This window comes from Meles meles, chromosome 2 (assembly GCF_922984935.1).
Source record: "Meles meles chromosome 2, mMelMel3.1 paternal haplotype, whole genome shotgun sequence".
In the NCBI taxonomy this organism is placed as follows: domain Eukaryota; kingdom Metazoa; phylum Chordata; class Mammalia; order Carnivora; family Mustelidae; genus Meles; species Meles meles.
Genome location: NC_060067.1, coordinates 203,011,828 through 203,025,325, shown reverse-complemented (window position 1 = coordinate 203,025,325; position 13,498 = coordinate 203,011,828). Strand labels below are relative to the sequence as shown.

The following is a 13,498-nucleotide window of genomic DNA, read 5'->3' as shown; positions in this document are numbered from 1 at the left end:
GAACACGGCAAAATGAAGGGCATAAACTCAGGTGACTATCTAAGAAAAGAATGATTTTACTCATGTTTCTGTCAACTCCCAATATTCTTTTTTTTTAATTAAACAGATTTTTATTTATTTATTTGACAGAGAGGTTACAAGTAGGCAGAGAGGCAGACAGAGAGAGAGAGAGAGAGAGAGAGAGAGAAAGAGAAGCAGGCTCCCTGCAGAGAGCCAGATGCGGGACTTGATCCCAGGACCCTGAGATCATGACCTGAGCCGGAGGCAGAGGCTTAACCCACTGAGCCACCCAGGAGCCCAATATTCTTTTTTTTTTTTTTTTTTTAAGATTTTATTTATTTATTTGACACAGAGAGAGAGAGATCACAAGTAGGCAGAGAGGCAGGCAGAGAGAGAGGGAGAAGAAGGCTCCCCGCCAAGCAGAGAGCTCGATGAGGGACTGGATTGCAGGACCCTGAGATCATGACCTGAGCTGAAGGCAGAGGCTTAACCCACTAAGCCGCCCAGACGCCCCCACTCGCAATATTCAATGCAAATATATGTTCAAACAGTATCTCCCATTTTTCTAAAGAAATTTATTCACATAATTTTCCTTCAGTCTGATGGGCCAACTCTATACTACTGGGACATTTCAATATTAACTGTGGACATTTGGTATTTACCAAGGTCAAGTAATCATAATTGAGATAAAATTTACTCACAGTGAAGTGTGTCTTTGACATGGTGGTAGTGGATTCAGAGCATAGTGGGGCATTTGGTGGTGGGGCCTTCTCCCCTTGACGTTCCCCAGACCTCGAGCTGAGCCGCATATTTTCAAGGCCATGATAGAAAAATCGATAGATAGAGAGATGGATACATAGACAGATGGCTTTAGATACACCAAGAATCATCATGCATTGTTGAGTCACATTTTTAGACACACAAGGACGTGCCAGTGGGGTACTAATAAACATTTAACAACTAGCTTTCTGGAAAAAAAAAAAAACAATGTGTACATAGACACATGTACATAATTTTACTTTGGGTGTGATGCATGTAACTTACACACAGTATAATATGCAATAGTCTGTATTTCATAGTCCACGTAGCTAATTGATTTTCACAAAATTCTTTAATTCTTACCAAATTCTTCTCTTCATAGTCAACTTACGGTTGCAATTGACAAATGAACAGTGACTTACAGCTGACTTTAATGCTGATTAATATTTTTTATGTTAATGAGTAAGTCAAAAGCAAAACAATGAAAGCTTGTTCATCATTGCCCTAAGCAGCTTCTTAGCAGCATTGGATAATAGTTTTTGAATACTGGAAGCCAAGTTCCTCAATTTTTGTGCTATGTACTGTGTAACAACTATATCCAACTTTATTGTTTTAAGATTTTATTTATTTATTTATTTGACAGAGAGGGCACAAGCAGGGGGAGTGGCAGGCAGATTGTGAGGGAGAAGCAGGCTTCCCGCTGAGCAGGGAGCCCCATGTGGGGCCAATCCCAGGACCCTGAGATCATGACCTGAGCCGAAGGCATACGCTTAACCTACTGAGCCACCCAGGTGCCCCAAAGCATCCTACTTTACAGTTGGATTGCATTGTTGATATCTTCCCCATCACTTTCTTAAGTTTATGCCAGGGATTGGCAGAGAGCCTGTATGTCAAATCCAGCTGCCTCCTGTTCTTGTAAATAACGTTTTCTGGAGGGGCGCCTGGGTGGCTCTGTGGGTTAAGCCCCTGCCTTTAGCTCAGGTCATGATCTAAGGTCCTAGGATTGAGCCCTGCATCAGGCTCTCTGCTCGGCAGGGAGCCTGCTTCCCCCCCTCTCTCTGCCTGCCTCTCTGCCTACTTGTGATCTCTCTGTCAAATAAATAAATAAAAATCTTAAAAAACAAAATAAGGTTTTCTGGAGACACGGCCGCATCCATTCCTTTATGCTTTATCTGACCGCTTCTGAGCTACAGCAGCATAACTGAGTAGTTGAGATAGAGGTTGTACGACTTGCAAAGCCTTAAACATCCACTCTCTGGCCCTTTACAGGATCAGTTTTCTGACTCCCAAAATAAACCACCACTTAGCAAGAGAACTTTCTGTGATAATCAAACTGTCTTTATCTGTGCTGTTTAATACGGCGGCCACCCAAGCCCAAGTGACTACTGAGCACTTGAAATGGGGCCATGGTGACTGAGGAGCTAAGGGAAATTTCTACTGAAGTTAATTTAAATTTATATAACTGTATTTTGCTGGTAGACACTACGTTACATGGTATAGGTCAAGACAGGCAACAAAACCATGAACCACACCCTGATTTGTAGCATTTGCTCATTTTTGGAGTATAAATACATTCCCTGGGGCCAGTTTCAAGCCTCCAGTGTGATATCATTGAATGACAGGTTGAAAAGAAATACACAATATCGTATTGTATTTCTACCACACAGACCCAACATAAATAGACATAAATAACCTTGAGAGCACAGACAAAAGTAAAATATTAAGAAAAAAGTAGGAACTGCTGAGTTTTGAGTATTACTTTATTTTTGTTAAAATTTTTAAATTATAAGTTTGTATCATTTAATTTAAATAGTAGTTGTGCTTAACAACAGATGGCAAAAATCCTGAAAAATATTAGCAGTTGTCCCTCTGGAGCCAGAACAATGTGGCTTCAGCAGCCTCCTGAGGGAACGTACCCCATGCTTTACTACTATATGTAAATTAAATTGAACCAAAAAAAGATATTAAGGAGCTGAGGTGAGTGAAAGAGAACGCTGAAAAAGTGTGTTCATCTGACACTCATCTGTGGTAGTGGATATACAGCCAAAGGCAAGGCATTTCCAGTTGTGCAAAGAACAGTGTGTTTCAGGAGAATGGGAGTGACAGAATATGGCTTTATAACATGGGATTGTGGATCCTTGAAAGGATTTCAGGAGATGAACCCTCTGAAATTGCAGGCAAATCTTACGTGAATATACAAAAAACATTTTGCTGGGAATAAGTCAACATTTCTGGGTGCTGGGGAATCGTGATTTTGAGAATTTTAAAACTGAAGGGGTTAGCCTCACTGAAAAATTTGATCAACATACTGGAGAATTAAATTAAATATACTGACTTGGGGCTGAAAACATAAGCCTTGTGGATCTCCAGACTGAAGCAGATAAAAGCCAATGAGAGTTGGATCTAGCTGAGAAACTGAGTCTAGAGTGTTCCTATGAGCCTGGGGCAGAAGCCAGACTTACCACTTTGAAACAACTTGAAATAAAGAATTTATCAATCCAAACGTGTACTGAGTGATTTGTATAAAATTCAGTACAGAGGGAAAACAGGAAAAAATAGGAAAAAAAAGAGTGATAAAGACATATGCTAGGTAGATTTGACAACTCTAATGTAGGTCCACTTGAAATTTTAGAGGAGGGAGATAGGATGAATATTGAAATGAATTATAACTGAGAATTCTTCACAATTGAAGATTTGGAGACATATTTGCAATGGGTATATCAAACAAAGATTAGCACCCCAACTATTTAAACAATGACACATCAATAAGGAAAAGTTAAACAAATAAAGAAAAAATAATCAAAGGAAATGAATAATTTGTAAACAGGAAAAGATGTCTCATTTCAACAAATTTAGGAAATACATACTTAAATGATAAAAAGATGCCATTTTGTATTTATTAGATTAAAAATACTGGAAATGTGATCTTGGTGAAGATATGGGGCAGTAAAAACATTTATATACTGCTGGTTATAGCAAAAATGGGGAAGGTACACACGTATCATGACCCAGCAAACCCACTTTGTGGTCTGAGAAACTGATGGACAAGCACATATACAAGGAGTTTCGCTGCATTTTGCAATACAGAAAAGTTCACACAACTTAAACACTCAATAGATAAATACATTGTGACCATATATTTGTACACTGAGATCCATGTCAATCAAAATGAACAAATTATAACCACACATACCAATACATACAAAAATTTTAAAAAATAATGACATGAAAAAAATTAGAATGTATGTTAATCTGTTAGATTAGTTACATCTAACTAGATGCAATGTAATCCAATGATAAGAGAAAAAAGGTACAATTTTACTGTATCCACATCATGTTCTTTTTTTAAGAAAAGATACGAATATGACAGAAGCCGACAATTTATTAAATACAAATGTTTATTGTAGTGTTCTCTGTATTTCCTTCTTTAAAAACTTTATAATTTAAAAATTTTTAAAGATTCCATCAATGTTATTCTAGAGATAAAATCTCAAATTTTATGAAATTATTGGTTACTTAATTTTAAGCCTTTTTGGTATCTCATAAAGTCCAGAGTGATGTAAGATAGGTAATATATTTCGTAGTAACAGAAATGTTCATTTTATATATGTTATATATGTATATATATACACATTAATAGCAAAATTATAGAAGTATATTTTTTAAAAACCATTTCAAGTTTTAAAAGTGTATTTGCATACAGTACGCTTTTAAGTATTCAGTTCTCTACTTAATTAATATACAGTTGGATCAGCTTTTTTTGTAATGCTTGTTTCTGTTCTCTTATCATTTTTACATTAAAAATGGTGTGAGGGGCTCCTGGGTGGCTCAGTCAGTTAAGTGTCTGACTCTTGATTTCGGTTCAGGTCATGATCTCAGGGTTGTAGACTGAGCCACACATCGGGCTCTATGCTCAGAATGGATTCTGTTTGAGATTCTCTCTCTCCTTTTCCTTCTGCCCCTCTCCATGTACTTTCTCTCACAAATAATCTTTTTTTAAAAATAAAAAAAAATTAAAATAGCGTGAAAGGGCTTTTTATTAAAAAGTCAATCTAAAGTGTTTTTTCTTACTTTTCAAAAAATTTAAGTGTTAAAAGTCTTTCCTGGTTGGTTTTTTTTTTTTTTAAGATTTTATTCATTTATTTGACAGACAGAAATCCCAAGTACGCAGAGAAACAGGCAGAGAGAGAGGAGGAAGCAGGCTCCCTGCTGAGCAGAGAGCCCGATGCAGGGCTCCATCCCAGGACCCTGGGATCATGACCTGAGCCGAAGGCAGAGGCTTTAACCTGCTGAGCCACCCAGGCACCCCTTGGTTGGTTTTTTATTTAGAATATCCACTAAAGGGGCACCTGGGTGGCACAGTCGTTAAGCATCTGCCTTCGGCTCAGGTCATGACCCCAGTGTCCTGAGATCAAGCCCCACATCGGGGCTCCCTGCTTAGGAGGCTGCTTCTCCCCCTCCAGTCCCTCTGCTTGTGTTCCCTCTCTTGCTGTCTCTATCATAAATAAATAAAATTTAAAAAAAAAAAAAGAATACCCACTCAAAAGACACTTGCCTCATTAAATAGCATTTTCAAAGCCACTGCCCTCATAGACCACACCTCACCTTGAAAATGAATTGACCAGACTCATTAGATTCCCCTAATCACTGTGCTTTAAATTTCATCCTGAAGAACTCTGTGTACTCTAAGTGTTAAATGAACTATTGATTGCCCTGAAACTGCAGTCAGCCAGAGTGACTGACAACTTTTTTCACTGTGTGATGAGAACATCACATTAAATATTTGTTGAATAAAGAATGAAAATCAGAGTAAAGAGATCTTTTCCTTAGGAATTAGGTTATATTGTTTCTCTGGGTTCTTAATCTAACTATATTTGTGATTATTTAAAGTACCCTTTTATTTTATCTATTTTTAAGAAGATTTTTATTTATTTGTGAGAGAGAAATCCAGACACAGAGCAGGAGCAGGTGGATGCAAAGAGGGAGATCAGACTCCCTGCTGAGCAGGGATCCTACAGAGGGGCTTGATCCCAGGACCCTGGGATCCTGACCTGAGCAAAAGGCAGATGCTTCACTGACTTAGCCACCCAGGTGCCCCTGAATTTCCCCTTTAAAACCAATGAACCAAGTCACATAAAAGGGAGATGCGTACTCAGCTAGGAATCAGGTCTCATGACACCAATTCTGCTATTAACATAGCTGTCTGGGCTTGACAATTTCTATGACTTTCCAGGCCTCAGCACCTTCATCTTTAAACTGTGAATTCATAACCAGATAATTTTTAATGTTTCATTGACTTTCATGATTCCTAACTGGAGGGCTGGAGCAATTTTGAATAAATGAGACATAAAAGACTTTTCTATCCAACTAAAGGGCCAAGCTAGACATTTTGTCTTGACAAGTCTTTCTCTTCATGTGTATTACTGACTATTTAGCATTGCACCTGGCAAGTATCAGTGGTAAATGAAAATGTTAGTCTATTCTCCCCAAAATGTTCCTTACAATTTCCCTCTTCCTCATTCTTATTTTTGTGGTCTTAGTTCAGGCCATTAGCATCTTTTCCATGAACTATGGCATTTTCTCCTAATCCACCACACTTTTCATTTCTCTGTACCCTTTTTGCCTCCAACATTTCCAGGGTATCCTTCCTCAAGCCCTGATTTTAGGGGTTAAAGTCTAACCTAAACAGGAAGTCCAGTATCTTCCTCAATCTGGTTTTCTTATTTTTCCAGTTTAATCTTTTTACCAACTTCTTTCTTCCCTCCTATCTTTAGACACCCAGTCTCCCCTCCTCCAGACAAGGCAAAGAAGTCCAGGCCAATTAAATCGGTCATGTGTTTCCCCCATTTTGTGCTTTGGGCCATACTGTCCCTGCTCCACATGTCTGCTCCCCTTCTCCTTCAAGTGAAATCTATTTATTTATTCGTTCCTGTTCAAAAATCACTCTTTTTAAAAAAGATTTTATTTACTTATTTGAGAGAGAGAGAGAGAGAGAGCAAGCATGATCAAGGAACAGAGGGAGAAGGAGAAGCAGGTGTCCTCAAACATCACTCTTACTGGAAGTTTCTCTGAATACACTGGGAGAAAATTTCTCCCTCCCTCACCTGGAATCCTCTCATAGGACTTTCACACAACTGTATTTCAGAACTTACCTTGACTTATACTTAGTTGCTGCCTTCTCTACTTTCTCTGGTATTTCATGTGTTAATTTATTTATCCATCCATCCACTCATCAGTTATTAAAGATCTACTACTCACCAAGGACGTTGTTAGAATGTAGGCATGAGGGGCTCCTGGGTGGCTCAGTGGGTTAAGCCTCTGCCTTCAGCACCAGTCATGATCTCAGGGTCCCGGGATGGAGCCCCGCATCTGGCTCTCGGCTCACGGGGGAGCCTGCTTCCCCCTCTGTCTGCGGGCTGCTCTGCCTAATTCTCATCTTTCTGTCAAATAAATAAGATCTTAAAAAAAAAAAGAATGTAGGTACGAGCTGTGAGAATGGATTCCAATTTTCAAGCAAGTGTACTGTCTAGGTGGAGAGGCAACTTTTAAGTAAATTTTAATTTGCAAAATAGAATGTTAAGTGCTGTGGTAGGGTATGGTCTGCAGAGATACCCTGTAAGAAAAGAGGAGAAAAATCTATGGCACAAGTGGGTAGGGATTATGCCCAGAGAATTTCCCTGCCCGGGGGGAATTAATTTATTAACAATCCAGAGTCTGACATATAATTAAAGCTCAATGAATGTTCTTAAATACACTTTGTTCCGAATGCATGAAGGCTTGTTGTCGCCAGTGTGCTGGATAAGGGCTGTAAGCAGTGAAGATACTTCAGAGATATGAAGAAATTATGAATACAGTACCAAGCATTTCCACTGCACCAGACTTCCACAAGGAAAATGTTCTGCACACATTGGAGGCAGGTATATTAACTACATACAACTCCACTAATCAAGACAAATGGTTGCCTCCAAGGGGGCTCGCAGCGAGCTGAGCCCAATCAGACAACAAGGAAGTGCAAGAGAAACAGCCCTGGGCACTCATGGCCGGTCCGGGGATGACAGCCACAGAGCGGTGCAGCCTGGCCTCTTAGGAGGCTCGCCGCCCTCTGCGCGCCGCTCCAGGAGACGCCCTGAGTTACTGCAGGCTTGACTCACTCTCCTCGAAAGTGCAGACGCAGTATGTGGCACCTGTTCGGTTCCGAGAACGCTGGTGGTTCACGGCTTTCCTCCACTTTGGGCCTCCGTGTGAGCTCCGCAGCAGCCCCGCCCAATGCCCTGGAACCGCGTCCTCCGCGCAGACTCCCCGTTGCCAGGTAACTAAGCTCCCTCACACACGGTCTCCGCGGGTCGGGAGTCGCCACCGCCTCCCAGTCGGGCGATCCAATCAGAGGCCGGCGTGTCTGTCACGTGGCCCGCGAGGGCGGGCCCAAAAGAGCCGGGCGCTCTGTCCGGCGCGAGGAGCAGCTTCCCCGCCCCACGGAACCCGCGGTCCCGCCGCCCCGCCCCGGGAGGCCGAGGCACGCCACGGAGGAGGCTGGGGAGCGCTCCGGCAGTGCTCTCGCCGCCGCCGCCGCGCCCGCTTCAGCACCTCTCGCTGTTCGCAGCTGCGGTCGTTGCCTCCTCCAGGTAAGGGGCCCGCGGGGCGCAGGGGGAAAGGGGGGCGGGCGCAGGCGTGAAGAGGGGTCTTGGAGGCGGCGTGGTGTCGCGGGAGCGGGCGTTCACCGCGCCCGTGAGGATAGCCGAGCCGCGTGCTGCACGCCCTCCCGGGCTTTGCGCACGACAGCCTGATGCGTGACTCCCCGGAGTTTTAGGCTCACGCACCTGATGATCACGAGCCACAACCAGCAGCCAGCGTGTGTATGGACACCCGAGCTGCCCCTGCAGTGTGAACTGACCGTTATTCTGATTTTTAAGATCAGAGTCCGGAGTCTGGACTGTATGCCCGCCGGGCACCTGTGTGTAGATTTCCCACCCTTTGGGAGATGGTCTTAATAGGTTGTACCAAGGAGGCTTTGAGTGAGACGAAGTGTGTACCAGGAAAGGACAGTATTGAATGTGAGAGGCATAGTATGTGGTAAATCATAAAAAACACAGTCCTTCCTGTTTTTCCACACCCTCCCAGATTTTTGCCTGCAAATATGAAAAGGAGCCAAATTTAAGATGACTTTTACTCTGTTAAAATCAATGGATGTGAATGAAATGTAGGGATCACTTTGTGTACCACTTGTGTTTGTAACTTCTCCTGGTGGGTTGATGGATTGCAGTCTTGAACGAGGGCTTGAAGAGAGGTGACCTTTTCTGAATCTTGCACTGAGCATTTCAGGAACACCCCTCAGAGGAACGTGTTTTCCCTACCAGTTTTTATAACCAAAGTTAGAAGTCCTTCTTGAATAGTCTAAGTAACGTCAGGTAAGAAAAGCGTTTTCCTTTAGGATTTCTCTACAGAGTAAATTCTTCCGGGAATTTATAAAATTCTCTTTAGGTATCCCTATCTCTCTCTCACAGATGTGTCTCCAGGAATGGTCTCATCAATAGTGAGAGAATACTCCCCCTGTGATTATCATACAACACAACAGGTTTGGGATAGTCTCACTAACCTGCTTGGGGTGGGGGTGGGGGGCTGATGCTGGACTTACGGTGATTCCAACCACTATGGAAAAAGCACTTTTTTTTTTTAAGATTTTATTTATTTATTTATTTGACAGACAGAGATCACAGGTAGGCAGAGAGGCAGGCAGACAGAGAGGGGGAAGCAGGCTCCCCACTGAGCAGAGAGCCTGATGTGATCCCAGGACCCTGGGATCATGACCTGAGCCCAAGGCAGAGGCTTTAACCCACTGAGCCACCCAGGCGCCCCGGAAAAAGCACTTTTTAATGTCCTTTTGAGATTCTGTCTCACTGGCTTAAGTGTGCAAGAAAATGGGCATAGTTTTGTCTTATCTGTGTGAAGGCAGGAATCTGAGCCAAGTGGTCTGACAGTCTTTACTGTTCTGTGATCTAAAATTAAAATAGAAAATAAGTGACTATGAAAAACTGTGGGTATCTGTGGGGGAAAAAATCAAGTATATTTACTCGAAAGTTTAAAAGTTCTTCATTTGTTATTACTAAATATTGGTGTGCTAAAATTTTTTGTTACTCATTCATTACATAATAATTCTATATATTAGAAAGCCACAAATTAATTTAGCTTAGGAAAAAAATGTTGTTAAATCCCCTGCTCCCAGTAGAGGGACTATGAAGGCTGGAATGTTTTTGTTATTTTCTCTAGCCTCTACCTGTAGCCCTCAGCTTGGGCACAGAGGAACCAGTGGCAATTTTTAAATCACTCAGAGACAATTAGGAGTAGTTGTATTTTTCTTTGTTTTACCCTGGTAGTTAATAGAAGTCCAACATAAATGAGTAGGTTATCACGATCAATAAAATTTGTTCAAATTCTCCAGACTACCTAATTTTTTTGCCTAACCTCTGAAATGAAGACCAAAATGAAATTCAAACAGTTTTGAAGGATTCACATTTCCTTCCTATATTCCAGAATTTATTGAAGTCTGGTGTATTCCAGAAAGACGACAGCTTACTGAATCACCAGTTTACTCACCCATTCGTGGCAATGCCGTGTATACAAACTTTACTGCTACTGTGTAGAATTGACTAATTTTCTTTTATATTTTGTATATCTACTCTGAAATATTCAAGTGAAGTCATACAGCTTTTATGGTGTTTTCAGGAACTGAACTTTTTTCAGGAACTGAAAAAAATTTTAAAATTTTTTTATTAACATGTAATGTATTATTAGCCCCAGGGGTACAGGTCTGTGAATTGTCAGGCTTACACACTTCACAGCACTCACCATAGCACATACCTTCCCCAGTGTCGGTAACCCAGCCACCCTCTCTCCCTACCGCCCTCCCCAGGCAGCCCAAAGTTTGTTTTGTGAGATTAAGAGTCTCTTATGGTTTGTCTAGGAACTGAGTATTTTAATCCATAAGAATCATGTTAGGAATTTGGGAGGGGTTTCTTTATTAACTCTGATGCCTTCTTTTCTTTTGTATCAGAAACATATTAAACTAAGAACTGGTCGGCACTTTTCAACATTCAAGACTTGCTGTGTTCTGTGATGATCACATGGAGATTATTCTCTCACTGTTGATGAGACCTTTCCTAGAGATTGTGAGCAAGAAATGAGATGTGGGGACCCCTGGGTGGCCCAGTGGGTTAAAGCCTCTGTTTGGCTCAGGTCATGATCCCAGGGTTCTGAGATCAAGCCCTGCATCACATCAGGCTCTCTGCTCTGCAGGGAGCCTACTTCTCTCTCCACCCCCCCCCCACCTCCCCCCCCCCCCCCCCCCCGCCCCGGGCCTGCCTCTGGACCTACTTGTGATCTCTGTCTGTCAAATAAATAAAATCTTAAAAAAAAAAAAAGAAAGAAAGAAATGAGATGTGGATGCCTGAAGAGAACTTGAGAAATTCCCCAAAGAATTTACTCTATAGAGAAACAAAACCTAAAGGAAAATCTTTTTTCTTACCTGGGGTTGCTTAAAATGTTCAAGAAGAACATGTAACTTTGGTTACAAATATTGGTAGGGACATATTATAAAATGACCAGCTTTGACCAATGCCTTTGTGTATCAAGAAAATATCTCATCATGATTGATTAGAAAGATTTCAAAAGTTGTAACAGTAAAAGGTGAGCTGTCACATTAGGAGAGAGGGTTCAGGTTGTTGTTACCTGACTTCAATGACTAGAAAAAACTAGATCTGTAACTGAAGAGAAAGTCAAACATTTGAAATAGGCTAGACTTTATAGAAAAGGCAGCCTACGTTTGAAGCCATAGGCGACACCTGTCATGCAGATGTCTACTTGAGGGAGAGAATTTAAAAAACAATAATGACAGAGTCGTGCTTTTTATTACTCTACAGGTGGGTCCTCACTGTGATTTTCTAGCTTAATTACCTCTTAAAACTCTGCAATTCTGCATTTTAATTACATATATATTAACAATAGACAGTAATATAAATTTTCTACAGTAAGATCATACAGCAGATAATGTATCAGTTATTTGCTATTAATAGGGATAATTGATAATGGTCATATTCAGGAAAACTCTGAAGAGATGTAAGAAATAATTTTTCATGCTTTGGTAAGGACGTTACTCCACTCAATACTTTATAGATTCGAATACTCAGCCATTGAGAACTCGCAATAGAGGAGTTCAGTGTCTTCCTTATTCTTAGGTTCATTTTCTTCCAGGTTGCTTACACACTAGTTTGGGAGCAAAGATCAATATCCCAGGCAGCCTCATTTGCAATTATATATAATAAACTCAATTTCTTATCTCACACACAAAAACTTTCAAATTGGAAAGTAGAAAATAATTCTCATTACAGAGAGCACTCACATTTGATGTGCTGTAGGAAAACCTGCCTTTTCCCATGTAAAAAACCTCCACATGGAGTCTTGAAAATTAAACAGTCGGTTAATATGAAACAGGTAATATTTAATTAAATTTGGTCCTTTAAGATAAAACAGTATGAATGAATTTTCATGGAAGAGTCAACATTTTATTTTTAAGGTGAGCATGGTAAATAGGTTTGGAAGAGTCACTTCAGAATGTTCGCTGAAAGGGTCCTTAGAGCCCAGTTAAACTAACACCCTTATTTTGTAGATGAGGTCACTAAACATGTAACGATACGTTGCTCAAAATGTGTCAGTGGGAAAGCTGGTATAGAACTTGGGGCTCTGATATTCAGCATTGTGCTGCTCCCTAAAGAAGCACAAAATAAAGAAAGCGTCATTTTCTTTTTTGTGAAGGATATTTATCTATTTATTGTAGAGGGAGACAGAGCCCGTGAGTGGACAGGGGAGGTGGAGGGGGCAGGGGAGAGGGAGAGAGAATCTCAAGCAGACTCCGTGCTGATATGGGAGCCTGCCGTGGGGCCTGATCCCACAACCCTGAGACCAAGGCCTGAGTCGAAACCAAGAGTCAGTCACTCAACCCACTGTGCCACCCAGGCGCTCCATCATTTTCTCTTTCATTACATTTTTTCAAATACCTAATTCAAAACTTGGAGTAGTTAGGAATTACATCACTTTTATGTTTATTCTATATCGTTAAAATAATTACTGTACAGAGCGAACATTGTACATGTGTTTGGTTTCATCATATAGAAAGGTTACTTAAAATATTGGTTAAAAAGTGTTTTCCCAAAATTTGTATCATTCATTGATTTGCTCATTAATACAAGTTAAGTTTTGCTGCAAAGTCTTTTGTGATTTTCTTGAAAATTTATCTTAAAAATTTTTAATCTCAATGCATCTCAGTGGTACCTAAGTGCCCGTAGCCATCACACCTGCAGTTGAAATACTAAAAATAAGAAACTTTTGAAAGTTGTGTCTGAGGTCTAGATGATGGTTACCATTAGGTATCACTTTGAAGTTAGATGTTTATTTTCTAGACTTGGTGCCACTTTTGGTATCAGATGCCATCTAGAGCGGTGTTACACGAAGTACTTTAGACCAGCAGATTTCCTATGAGCTTGTTAGAAATGCAGATTCTCACGTAAGGCCCTGAGCCGATCAGAATCTCTAAGGGAGGGATCAGAATCTGTTTTAATAAGCCTCAAGTGATTCTTAAGGTAGGGTTTGGGAAGTACTGATACAAGGTACATTATGCTGTTGGATCCCAATACCTCATGAGCTGATAATGGCCATTGTATAATTCCACTTTTGAAACTTGGGAGCACCA

The 13,498-nt window shown here is 40.9% G+C and overlaps 1 protein-coding gene across 10 annotated transcripts in view; it reads left to right on the top strand.

The window, feature by feature from the left end:
- Window positions 1-8,264: 8,264 nt before the first annotated feature.
- The window catches only part of WDR17 (WD repeat domain 17), a 108,243-nt gene continuing 103,009 nt past the window's right edge, over window positions 8,265-13,498 (top strand). For 9 of the 10 annotated variants that reach the window (XR_006817466.1, XR_006817468.1, XR_006817464.1 and 6 more), the window contains exon 1: window positions 8,285-8,381. The gene's annotated coding sequence lies outside the window, so the exon portion shown is untranslated. Of the gene's footprint in view, window positions 8,382-13,498 lie in introns of all 10 variants that reach the window. The other variant, XM_045998155.1, reaches the window with a different exon arrangement.